We start from the raw sequence: 13,473 nt of genomic DNA on the forward strand, positions 1-13,473 counted from the left end.
ACTGTAAATTAGGATTTGTGTGGATATGACTGCTGATATATTTCCTATATTTTAGCCAATTTGTGTTAAAATACAAAGAGTCCTTAGGAAATCTTGGGATGTTGGGTCTCTCCCAATAATTAATAATTACAGGAGAGTGGTCAGAAGACAGATCATAGGATATTTCTGTGGATATTGCATTCCGAATAATATTTCTGCATATGGCGAAGTCTATTAGATCAGGAATTTTTCTAGGATCAGTTGGCCAATAAGTTGGGTGTCCAGGAGACACGAAATCTAAGCAATTTTTGCGATCAACTAGAGCTTTATACAGCTGTCTACCTCTGGGATTTACCAATCGCGAACCCCAATATGTATGTTTGGCATTGTAGTCTCCACATGCCAGAAACCGATCTCCTAGTGTTATAAAGAATTCTTCAAATTTCTCCTTGGTCATCGAAAAACGTGGTGGGCAATATATAGAGCTCAGAGTTAAGTCTCCAGCTGAGTATTCAAGGCGAATAGATGTTGCTTGCATATAATCCTTTGAAAACGCATCTAGGGCATAGTGTCTCAATCGGTTTCTAATTATGATACCGGTACCGCCATGTGTACCTGATATACATATTAAAGTTATATCTATTTGTAAGATGTGTCTCCGAAATTAACATCACATCGATGCTTTTATTTAACATAAAATGGGAAATTTCCGATTTGTGCTGGTTTAAACCATTTGCATTCCAGAAACATATCTTCAAAAAATTAATTTTCTTGTTAATAGAATTTGAATCATTTGGTTCTGTGCTCTCAGAAGCTCTTGTGTTGTGTTTTGCATGGATGACATGAAGTTAGTCATATTTTGATTAAGAGAGGAAATATTCTCAGTAAGTGCTTGCATTAGGTTTTCCAACCCTTCCATATTTTGGGGGACTTTTGGCTTTTGATAACCCGTTTTTAAAATACTGAATTCAAAGATGAATTCAGAAAAATTCGTGAAGCATATTTATTAAAATTACATCATCATCCGAACCCGCTCGCAAGGCTACTTACAGTAACTCAAGACAGCTCAAGGCTGCGTAGAGCTGATTTACCACTCATCTAATTTTCCAAATATGATTCTCCACCGAGAGAACAATAATTGTTTAGTTTTAAGATTTAATTACATATTGTATGGCCTAGAAATTAAAGGCAGGAATAATATTATAATAAACGTATAAAAAAAAAATATTACAGTCAATACCCTTTATTACAACTTGTAGACCCTTGCTTCCTTCCAGCTGATAAGTGTAAAAACTTTTCTTTTGAGTTTCAAAATGTGTTACAATCTTTCTATAATCGTTTTCACTATTGACCTGTGAAAATGTAACTGCCGTTTACAGTGGATAGACGTGTTTTACATCGCTCTCACAAATAAATAAATAAAATAATTGTGAAGATAAATACAAAAAAAAATATATACAAATATAAGTAACAGCGAATGGACGCTTATTAAATACTTATAAATATTGATTAAACAGCCAAAAAAAATAAAAAAAACAGTTTGTTAATGCAAATATTAACAATCAGAAAAAAACAAAGCAAAAGTAATAAAAAAAAAACAACAACATAAATAAAACCCTAAATAAAGAGTGTAGTGTTTGTGTGTTTGTGTATGAGTTTCTCTTACTCTCCAACAAGTGAAAGGAGGCTCAGCAGCAATAGAAATAATGCATACATTGTTGTGAGCTCTCCATACAACAATAATAATACATATGATCCAAAAGATCACAAAAATTATTTAAGTGTAAGAACAACAACAAACGAGAGATCTCCACTCTCTAGTGCGCCAAAACAAAACAATTGTGTAGAAGACAACATAAAAGAAATTATAGAAAAACAAGTAAGAGTGCTATATTCGGCTATGCCGAATCTTATATACCCTTCACCTTTGTTGTGGATGCATTATTATTTTTTATAATTAGTATATATGTATGTACATACATTGCCCACTTTCAGCGTACAGCATCCTAAATTTATCAAGAACACAAAAAAAAACAACAACGCCAAACGAAACAAAACACCAAAAGAAAAAACAAAAACAAAATACTCAAGGCAATGAAACCAACACACATCCAAACATACGTTTAATTGTATAAAAAAAACAACAACAACGCCAAAAGAAACAAAACACAAAAGAAAAACAAAAAAACGCAAAGCATGCACATCCAAACATACGATTTGTTGTTTTTTTTTTGTCAAAAAAACCAACACACAACCAAACAAAAGTTTAGTTGTATAAAAAACAACAACAACGCCAAAAGAAACAAAACATAAAAAAACAAAATACGCAAAGCATGCACATCCAAACATACGATTTGTTGTTTTTTTGTCAAAAAAACCAACACACAACCAAACTAAACATTAGTTGTATAAAAAACAACAACAACGCCAAAAGAAACAAAACACAAAAAAATAACAAAATACACAAAGCTTGCACATCCAAACATACGTTTTGTTGTTTTTTTGTCAAAGCATGCAATACATTGTGTTTTTTGATGAAATTTTCAGAGGTTGTCTCGGATTTTTGATCATATCTCCGTTATTTATGGACGGATTTTGCTGATTTTAAATAGCAAAATTCTCGAAAGTATGTCTGACAGAATTGTTGAAGATTTGGATCCCGGAGATATCTGGGGCCTTCAGAAAATTGATTTCAACAGACAGACAGACGGACATGGCTTAATCGACTCCGCTATCTATAAGGATTCAGAATATATATACTTTATAGGGTCGGAAATGAAAAATGTAGAAATTACAAACGGAATGACAAACTTATATATACCCTTCTCACGAAGCTGAAGGATATAACAAACAACAACTCAAATGGTTGCTGAAAATAGTAATGCTACTGTGATCAATGTCACAAATAGTAGTAATGAAAATATTAACTCTATAAAAACCGGTGATGATAAGAAAAATCAATCGAGTTTTACATTAAAAAATACTGGTGCCATACCAAAAAATACTCGAAGTATAGTGAAAAATACGGGAAAAATCCTAACAGGAATGGACCGTTACATCACTATAACTAAACGCAAGTCCAGTCCTAGGACATCAAAATTGGAACCAAATCCAAAACAGGCGAAGAAAAATCCGGTAAGTCAAAATCGTTTTGCAATTCTTGACAATCAAGAAAGTAAGGAAAAACCCGCAAAGCCTGTAAAAGACTATAAGCCACCTCCCCTATATTTGCGCGAACCTACTACAAATGTTTTGGTGAACAAATTGTCCCAACTTGTAGGTAAGGAGAATTTCCACGTGGTCTCTCTACGTAAAGGAAATATTCAAGAGACAAAGGTACAAACTTATTCGGAAAAAAATTTCAGAATGATTGTTGATAATTTCGATTCCGAGAAAAGAAACTATTATACATATCAACTGAAAAGTGCAAAAGGTTTGACAGTGGTCATCAAAGGTATAGATAGTTCTGAGCCAACTGATGATATTAAAAAGGCGCTAGAGTCTGAAGGCTTTGAAGTGAAGTCCATTCACAACATAATAAATAAGAATAAAGTTCCTCAACCAATTTTTAGAGTTGAAATCACTTTCAACTCTAAAAATATCTTCTTAATCGTAAAATAATTATAGAAAACAAATCGTATGCCCATACGACGAATGAGGGTTCAGTTAACCAAATGAAAACAAACACTGGTGCTTCTAGTGCTCAATATAGAGGCATCATAAATGATAATTATCAAAACAAATCGTATGCCAATACGACAAATGAGGGTTCAGTTACCCAAATAAAAAGAAGCAATGGAAATAATACCCCATTATTTTCATATGCACATGTATTAAAAGAGGGTGTACCAGTACCCGACACTAACTCTCAAAGCTCTATTGAGAATCTAATTCATACCATGAACAGTTTCATGACGAACATGCAAAATATGTTTCAACAATTGATGCAGAATCAAAGCATGCTCATGCAGATCCTGCTAAATAAAAAATGAATTCTCTAAGAATTTGTTTTTGGAATGCTAATGGCCTTAGCCAACATAAGAATGAAGTACAACAATTTCTCCACCTTCAGGAAATTGATGTACTACTCGTTTCTGAAACACACTTTACCATAAAGAACTGTTTCAGAATTAACGGATACTATACTTATGATACAAAACATCCAAGTGGTAGAGCTTGTGGTGGAACAGCTATATTAGTGAGAAAAGATATTAGGCATTTCCCAATGCCAGAATATAAAACGGATCACATCCAGGCCACATCTATAAATATACCTGATGGTAGAGTTACAATATCTTCAATATATTGTCCTCCTAGGTATAATATTAATCGAGAGCAGTTTCTCGAATATTTTAGGACTCTAGGTCCAAGATTTATAGCAGCTGGTGATTACAATGCAAAACATACATTTTGGGGCTCTCGCCTTATTACTCCTAGAGGGAGGCAACTGTTAGAAGCAATATCGTCTAACAGACTAGATGCCATATCTAGTGGCCAACCTACTTATTGGCCTACAGACCTCAATAAGATTCCCGATCTAATTGACTTCGCTGTAATCAAGAATATAAAACGAGAATTTATTTCAGTGATCCCTTCGCTGGACCTCTCGTCAGACCACTCGCCTACAGTTTTAACATTATTAGAAATTCCAAGTAAATTGGAAAACTCTTACTCTTGTTTCCCTAACAAGAAAACGAACTGGTTAAAGTATAAAATGTATGTTAGCTCACACTTGCCACAGAACATCTCATTGAAAAATGAATATGAAATACAATCCCCTGTCGATATATTTACAGACATTTTAACAAACGCCGTTAAAGTGTCCACGCCCCCAGTCACCCTGAGGAATTACAGACATTCAAAATGTCCTAAAAACATTGAGTCTCTTATCAAAGAAAAGAGAACACTCAGACGTCAATGGCAACAATCGCGATCTCCGAACGTAAAGACTAAACTTAATCAGTGCCAAAGAAGACTTCACGTCGCCTTAAAGATTAATAAAGAATCTAACCTGAGAAATTATGTGGAAAACTTAGACCCTACTAAGAAAACAGAATATAGTCTCTGGAAAGCTGTGAAAAAAAATACTTCAGAAAAAATCGAAGCATTTGCCAATCACTTGGAGAATGTATTTACCCCAAATGATACAAATTCATATATTAGAGATAATGTCATAAATAATGTGTTGCCAGCCCCACTAAAATTCCGGTTCTCTGCCGTGAGGACGACGGTCAAAGGTCTTAAGGCTGGAAAATCACCTGGTATAGATAAAATTACTACCACGATGATAAGTAATCTGCCCAACTCAGCACTGAGAATTATTTTGTTCATATTTAACTCAATACTACGTACTGGATATTTCCCATCCTCATGGAAAATATCTGATATAGTTATGATACCGAAACCGGGAAAAGATGTCACTCAAGTGACATCATACCGTCCCATTAGCCTATTGTCAATATTCTCAAAACTTTTTGAAAAGTTGTTACTTGAGAGACTTATAGTGCACCTTGACGAAAATTGCATTATTCCTGTACTATCGAACAGGTACATCGGAAAACTACACTTATTCGGAAAACCTTCGAGAGCAAGCAGTATTGTTCCGCATTATTTATTGACATATCTCAGATCTTCGATAAAGTCTGGCAAGATGGACTAATATACAAAATTACTAGATTACTACCTGCGAACGTACATAAACTGCATAAAAATTACATACAAGAAAGATCTTTCCAAATCAGATCAAAGGATGTGATCTCAACACGTCGAAAAATATCCGCTGGTGTACCACAGGGAAGTATTCTAGGGCCGTTCCTATATATTTTATATACTGCAGATATGCCCACGAGCGCACTGACTCACACATCTACATTTGCGGATGATACCGCTTTTTTAAGTACACATGAAAATCCCGTAATAGCTTCTGAACAACTCCAGTCTCACATCGGCGATTTGGAAAAATGGCTGGACAAATGGAAAATTAAGGTCAATGCAACAAAATGTATTCACGTTACATTTACTTTAAGACGAGAAAGTTGCCCTTCCATACAGATAAATAATATCAAAATCCCAGAACAGAGCCATGTGCGATATCTCGGTATCCATCTTGATCGCCGTTTAACATGGTCCCACCATATTGAAGCCAAGGTTACGCAAATAAAATTAAAGTCAGTCCAACTGTACTGGTTAATTGGCCCACGGTCTGCTCTAGACTTGGAATACAAAGTGCTTTTGTACAAAACAATTATAAAACCGATATGGCTATACGGCATTCAGCTATGGGGAACAGCCTCCTCATCTAACGTTGAAAAATTGCAAAGAAAGCAGTCAGCACTGTTAAGGACAATAACAGGTGCCCCATGGTACATTCGCAATAGTAATATCCATAGGGATCTCAATGTCCCCATAATACGCGAGGAGATCAAACTCTCCAGTCTAAAATACATTTCAAAACTAATGGATCATCCAAACCCCCTCGCCAGGGGTTGCTGTCATTTGAGGGTCATAGACGACTGAGGCGATTTGAAACACTGGATCTGGCCAGATAATCATTTAACGAGCACTCATGTTGGATATTGCAGCGGCAATAACAACTTTAGTTTTAGTTTAGGTTAAGATTTGAATACTTATTTGTAAATTTCTAAAAAGAAAGATTCAATAAAGAAAAAAGATACTGAAAAAAAAAACTATTGACCTGTATTTTAGTTTCATGAATCGTGCCTTTCTTGATTGGGATACCGTAAAAAGAGTTCTCTTCTATTAATGAGATCAGGCTCTGAACCAGTGAATTTGAATTATTTTCTCTCAAGTAAATAGGGGGTGGTTTTGTAGAGTTAATTTTATTTACTGGTTCATCTGTTTCACATTCCAGAATAGAAAAACGATTTTCATTGTTTAGTCTAGCAGGTTCACTATCCTTATATAATTTAGCCAAGGGTGCCGCTTTCGAAGACTTGGGACATCATGCCCGTTTTAATACTGTAACATACCGGTGCATTCCAACCTGTATTTGGGATTTATTATCTATATTTAATGGTTCACTAATCTTGGGTATAGCGCCGCTTAATGGGTTAATTTTATTTGTAGTCGGTGTGGTGGATTTCGTTTCTGAAGCTGATATAGCTATCATACATTCTTTCCGTAACGAATCAGATGTTTTGTTTTTAGCTTAGGGGAAGTTGTGTATGTCGTTCATTTTTCTGTAACGTTGCCGGTCTGTTGCGGATGAATCTGTTGAAAACAGAATCTTGTACGCAACGTTAAGTGACAGCTAAAACAGCTGATGACAGGGAAATATTTATTTTTTACAGAAAAATAAAGAATAAAATATTTTCAAAAAAACATTGAAATTTAATAAAATAAATATAAATTTCTTCTAATGTATGTAAAAAAATTAGTTTAAATTAAATCATTAACAAGCAATATACTATGTGTGTTCACAATAATATGCAGACGGTCTAAATACAAAAACCACTAAAAATAGTAACAAAATCACCAAGTTGGTTTTTTAAAAACAGCTGATACGATCTTACGGAAAAACTAACTACAATATAACAGCATTCAGAACGGCATAGAACAGAAACGTTACAGAACGCAAAGACTAATGGAGCCTTTAGTTGTTGGCAATGCGGGGGAACAAGAACGAGCACGGTTAACAGGCTTGGCGGTTAAAAACAAGCTGTCATTATACCCTACACCAACATACTGGGGAGGGTATAATGCGTTTGTGCAGATGTTTGTAACGCCCAAAAATATTAGTCTAACACCCACCTTAAAGTAAACCGATCGACTTAGAATCACTTTCTGAGTCGATTAAATGATGTCCGTCCGTCCGTCTGGCTGGCTGTCCATGTAAACCTTGTGCGCAGAGTACAGGTCGCAATTTTGAAGATAATTTGGTACATATTATTTTTTCGGCCCAAGGACGAAGCTTATTGAAACTGGCTGAAATCGGTCCATTATTTCACCTAGCCCCCATACAAATGTCCTTCCGAAATTGGACTTTATCGGTCATAAATGTTTAATTTATATATGTATCTCCACAAATTCAGGTCCAAATAAGTTTTATATATACAAAATTCATGTCACCAAATTTTGTTACGATCGGTCCATAATTAGTCATAGCTCCCATATAGACCCGCTTCCGAAAATCACTTTAACGTGCATAAATCGCTTAAAAATTTAGGTATACACACAAAATTCAACATAGTTAACTTTAATATAGACATAAATGACACGACCTAATTTCATGGTGATCGGTCCTCAATTGGTCATAGCTCCCATATAAGGCCCACTTCCGAAAATCACTCAAAAATATATGTATATTATTGAAATTTTAAAAGAAAAATGTTTTTTCTCTTTTACTTAGTGTAGGGTATTATATGATCGGGCTTGACCGACAATACTTTCTTACTTGCCTATTCTTCTGTTTGTTTTGTTTATATTTTTTTCATCTGCGTTAACTGTAACGTATGCATTTCTGACGTTTACACTTAACCTACGCTCACTGGTTTTGTTAAAGAGAATTATTAAAGAGTAGTTGTAAATACTTTAGTTACCACTCTTGATCTATATTTAATAGTTAATGCACAAGGTTCAAAGAAAAAAATAAAGAATTTTCACTTATTTGTCTTTTAGTTCTTGTTTTTATTTTTTATTTAATAATATTATTAAAATAAAAGCGTCCTTTCGCGTAATTAATAAACAGTTGTAATTTATATTTATTTTCCGAAAGATCATTAAAATAACAAATTAACTCGGAGTAAAAATAAAACACGTCCAATTTCAATCACAGTGTAATAAAAGAAATAGGTCATTTTATTTCTGAAGGAACAAGAGGAAAAATACTTGCAGATTTGTTATAAGTATTTGCAAACGGGTTTGCTAATGTGAAAGATGTTTTCCTGCATCATATGTCGGAATCAAAATTCGTTCCAGAATGTCAGATGAAACCATACATACAATAGTATTCTTATGAAGCTATTTAAAATAAACACAATTTTTTTACTAAGGTACTGTTTTTTTACCAGTATGTACATTAGGCCGGGTCGAGGATCAAAAAGTAAAAAATCGTATAGCAGAAACGCAATCTACGGAAAATTCTAAGAAAGTTTCCCCAAGAAACCATAGTTCCAAAATCAAATCCTATTGCGTATTTCGTCTTTTATCCAATAAAAACAACTATTAAAAAAAAAGTATATTGAAATATCATTGTATAAAAGACGAAATGCGCAAGATAGGATTTGATTTTAGTACTATGGTTCCTTGGGGTAAATATCTTAGAATTTTCCGTAGATTGCGTTTTTTTTGTGGAAAAAATCAACCCACCCTAATGTACATACTTTTGTGTTATTTCTTCTTATATAATGTACTCATGCAAGTATTTTATGCTTTATAGGGTCTAATAAAAATTAATTGCTAAATAAAAAATTCTCTAATCAGAATGTACTTTTTAATATTGTCTACTAAGTTAATTTTTAGGGATCTTTGTTTATAACGAAAATGTACATTACGATAAGCATAATTCGATACTAACGTAACATGTTTTTGTAAAATAATTTTGAAATGATGACTGTGACTCTTCCACGTTAGTCGTCTACGAATCTACCATTGACGTATTGAGTCTTATACGATGCGCCAAAAATAATCGCGTAAGACACTTTAAGTCCTACTCTAAAAGAGTCTTGAAACAATCGCCAAAATAACCTTTAATTGATCCTAACAGTGGGTACTAAATAAATAGTTTTTTTGTGCTTTATATTATTTAATAATAAATAAAAATATGTGTAGGCAAATATATAAAAAAAATTTAATTATTTTTATTATTACAGACATCTTATGAGAAAAAGAAAGACAAATTTAGAATGCTGTAAGAGCATGTCATAAAATCCACTTACTTGTTATTTGTTTGTTCCTCGCCAGCTTAACATTGAAGCCACCTCGTCCCTCAGGATTATTTTATGGCATTCCTTATAAATGATTTGGATCAGTCGCCACCAACTTTACCAATAGTGTATTCCTGTAAAGAAAGATATAGATAGATAAATATAGATATAGTTGTTGAAATAGATAGATACATGTATCCAATTGGGCAACAATATCCTCGTTCTGTACAGTTGTTAGAGGTAAAGAATTAGTGCCTTCTTTTAATGTCTTCAGAAAAATTTCATTTTAGCTGGCGTACCTCATTCCTCTGTAAACATGCCGATTTGCTGCACGCATTTCCTCAAAATTTTTGCAAACATGTTATTTGTACTATCTGTAAGATATAATGGAAATACAAATGACATAAAGATACCAGTCGCGTTTACTGCAGATCTGCATTCCATTTCATTGTAAGCAGTACCTCGTTTCTATATTGTATGTGAGAAACTTTTCATTCGAAACACAGGGCGAGTATTAGTAAATCGTTAACTGTGTCTGTACTTCTGATGTATTCAGTTTAAACATTACATGTAACATGTGAGAAGTTTTCGAATCGAAAAAAAATTAAAAATTCTAGTAGTCATTCAGTTTTTAACAGGATGACTTAGGTAATGTTTAAACTAAATACATTAAAAGTACAGACACAGTGGACGATTTACTAATACTCGCCCTGTGTTTAACAAGATGTTTATAAATGTTTCGAATGAAAAGTTTCTCACATACAATACAGAAACGAGGTACAGAATACTTAAACGACGATTGTGGAATAACATAAAAAACAATCATCCAACAATCATCAAAATGACTCGCAAAAACCTCATTTACAAGATTTATATACGATTACGATGAAATAACAATGGTGCAATGGTCGACAAAATGCTATAGTTTTCCATATATGTATGTATATAATTGTCATCATATCAATGGGAGGTGCCAAGCCGACTATTGCTAGTTTGCCTATTTTTTGCCTAAATAAGTAATTCATTCAAAGTTTCAATGTATTACATAACACAATTATACAGATAGATATTTATTTTAGTATTAGTTTGTATGTACACTGATGGACAAAAGTCACCGCCATTTCCCTTTAGAATTTTTAAAGGACTACCTGGTTGTAAATATAATTGAAACACAAAATTTTATTTTTTCAAAAAAAACAATAATTCATTTTAATTATACTTCAGTTAAAACAAGTATTTTTAACTTAACCGAATTTACAACTACGCAACGTGGCGGTCCTTTACACATCCTAAAGGGGAAATGGCGGTGAATTTTGTCCATCATTGTACATATGTTTGTAAATATTAATATTGATGGTGGAGTAACCATTTATGGACTCTATTTCTTATTGTATCCCATATATTATCATCATATGGGAGGTGACACGCCCTCTGTGGCTACTACTCTCATTTTTGCCCCAAATATTTATACAAACGGTGGAATTGCTCAAAAATATTATAGTTTCCTACAGCCGTATTTATAACCAAAATTTAGCATGAACTTAACATACGAGTTATTTATAAAGTATTTCTTATACATTCACTCACTAAATGTTTGCATACGAACAATCAAAGATTTGTTAATAGTGCATTTAAACTTGTAATTTTCAAATTAGTTTATGATCATAAGCTACTTTCATAAACTATACCGTTTACATCAGCATTTTAGACAGTTAAGTGGTTTATTTTTGACAAGTCATAAAACAGCTGACTTCAATGTAAAAAAATTTAATAAAAATATGAACGTTGTTACGAAAAAACGTTGCTGATCGCACATATTTATGTACATATAAATATACCTTTTATTTTCATTGTCCAAATTATATAAAAAACACTTTTTAATAACTTTTTCTTACAGTTTGGCTTTTTTTAAAAGAAAACTGTTTTTTTATTTTTGAGCAAATGACAAATGTTACCAGCGTTGCCAGAAAAATGCTGAAAAACAGAGTTGCATTAGCAACTAGTTTGTAACTAGTTTATCTCAAAAGCTAGTTACAAACCTGTTTTTGTTTTGTATGGATAAACTAGTTTCTCAAACTAGTTTATGGCGTAGGTGTAAATGCACTATAAGTCTTTAAACAACAGCTGTTTTGTGTCAAAGTAAATTTTTAAATAAACGTTAAATCTTATTATTAAATTTTTTATTGTGAAAAAAAAAACTAATTACACATTTTGTTCTTCTTTTTATGATTTGAGGGAAAAAACTTAAATAGAAATATCAGCAAATAAATCAGAGTTGATTGGCAATGCATCACACTTTTCAGAGTTGATTTTTAAATTATTTATTGACAGACAAAAGTGTATTATAAATAAACTCTTTGCTAACTCTCTGCTAAGCTTAATCGGCTAGTTAGCAAATCTTTGTGTGCGATGTATACACAGTGGATAATTTTTCGTTATAGATACGACCGCTAGATGCTTGATTTGTTTACCCTCCACCACCATAAGTGGTGAATGAGGGTATATATACGCTCACGGTCAAAATAGACAACGAAAGTTGCTAAACTTGCAAGAAAACTGTTTAATGTTCTCCTAAGCAGTTTGGTATTGAAAATCCGCAAAATCGGTGGTTATGAACCAAAATCTAAGACAACCTAAAAAAACTTGATAATTTTAAAATTGTTTTTGTTATTTGTGCAAATATATTGCAGATAATACCATAAAATTTTACACACGTTATTTTTATGTTAAAAGGACTAACTCTGGTAAAAATTATAAGAATCGGTTCATGATTTCTCCTAGCCCCCATACAAATTTCTTCCCGAATTTGGTTCTATGGTCTGTAAATTCCTACCAAATTGCAGTATCCACACAAAATTCAGGAAAAATAATATTCGTGCATAAAAAAATCATAACACCAAATTGTTTGTGGATCGGCCCATATTTGACCATATCCCGCATATGTCTTATAAATATCGATATTAAGTTGAAATTCGTCATAAATAGTCCCCATATATACCAAAATCGCTATACCTAATTCTATGAAGATCGGTCCATAATTGGTTATAGCTCCCATCTAAGGACCACTTCCGAAAAACACATTAACCTACATTAATATCTAAAAAAAATCAATATCAAAACAAAATTTTACACAAATTTATATTTAGAAATCATACTACAGGATTTTGTGAATATCGGTCCATATTTGACCATAGCTCCCATATAAGGTCCAATTCCGAAAATCAGTTAAGTACCCATAAATCTCTTACAAATATAGTTATCAGGTTGAAATTCGAAACAAATTTGCTCAATATATACAAAAATCGATGTATCAAATTTTACGATGATAGGTCCAATAATTGGTTATAGCTCCCACATAAGTCCAACAACCCAATATTTTTAAATTTGTCTAAATATATTTGTAAACCCGTTTTATACCCTTCACCTTCGTGAGAAAGGTATATATAAGTTTGTCATTCCGTTTGTAATTTCTACATTTTTCATTTCCGACCCTATAAAGTATATATATTCTGGATACTTATAGATAGCGGAGTCGATTAAGCCATGTCTGTCTGTTGAAATCAAATTTTCTGAAGACCCCAGATATCTTCGGGATCCAAATCTTCAATAA

This window comes from Calliphora vicina, chromosome 5 (genome assembly GCF_958450345.1).
Source record: "Calliphora vicina chromosome 5, idCalVici1.1, whole genome shotgun sequence".
NCBI lineage: Eukaryota > Metazoa > Arthropoda > Insecta > Diptera > Calliphoridae > Calliphora > Calliphora vicina.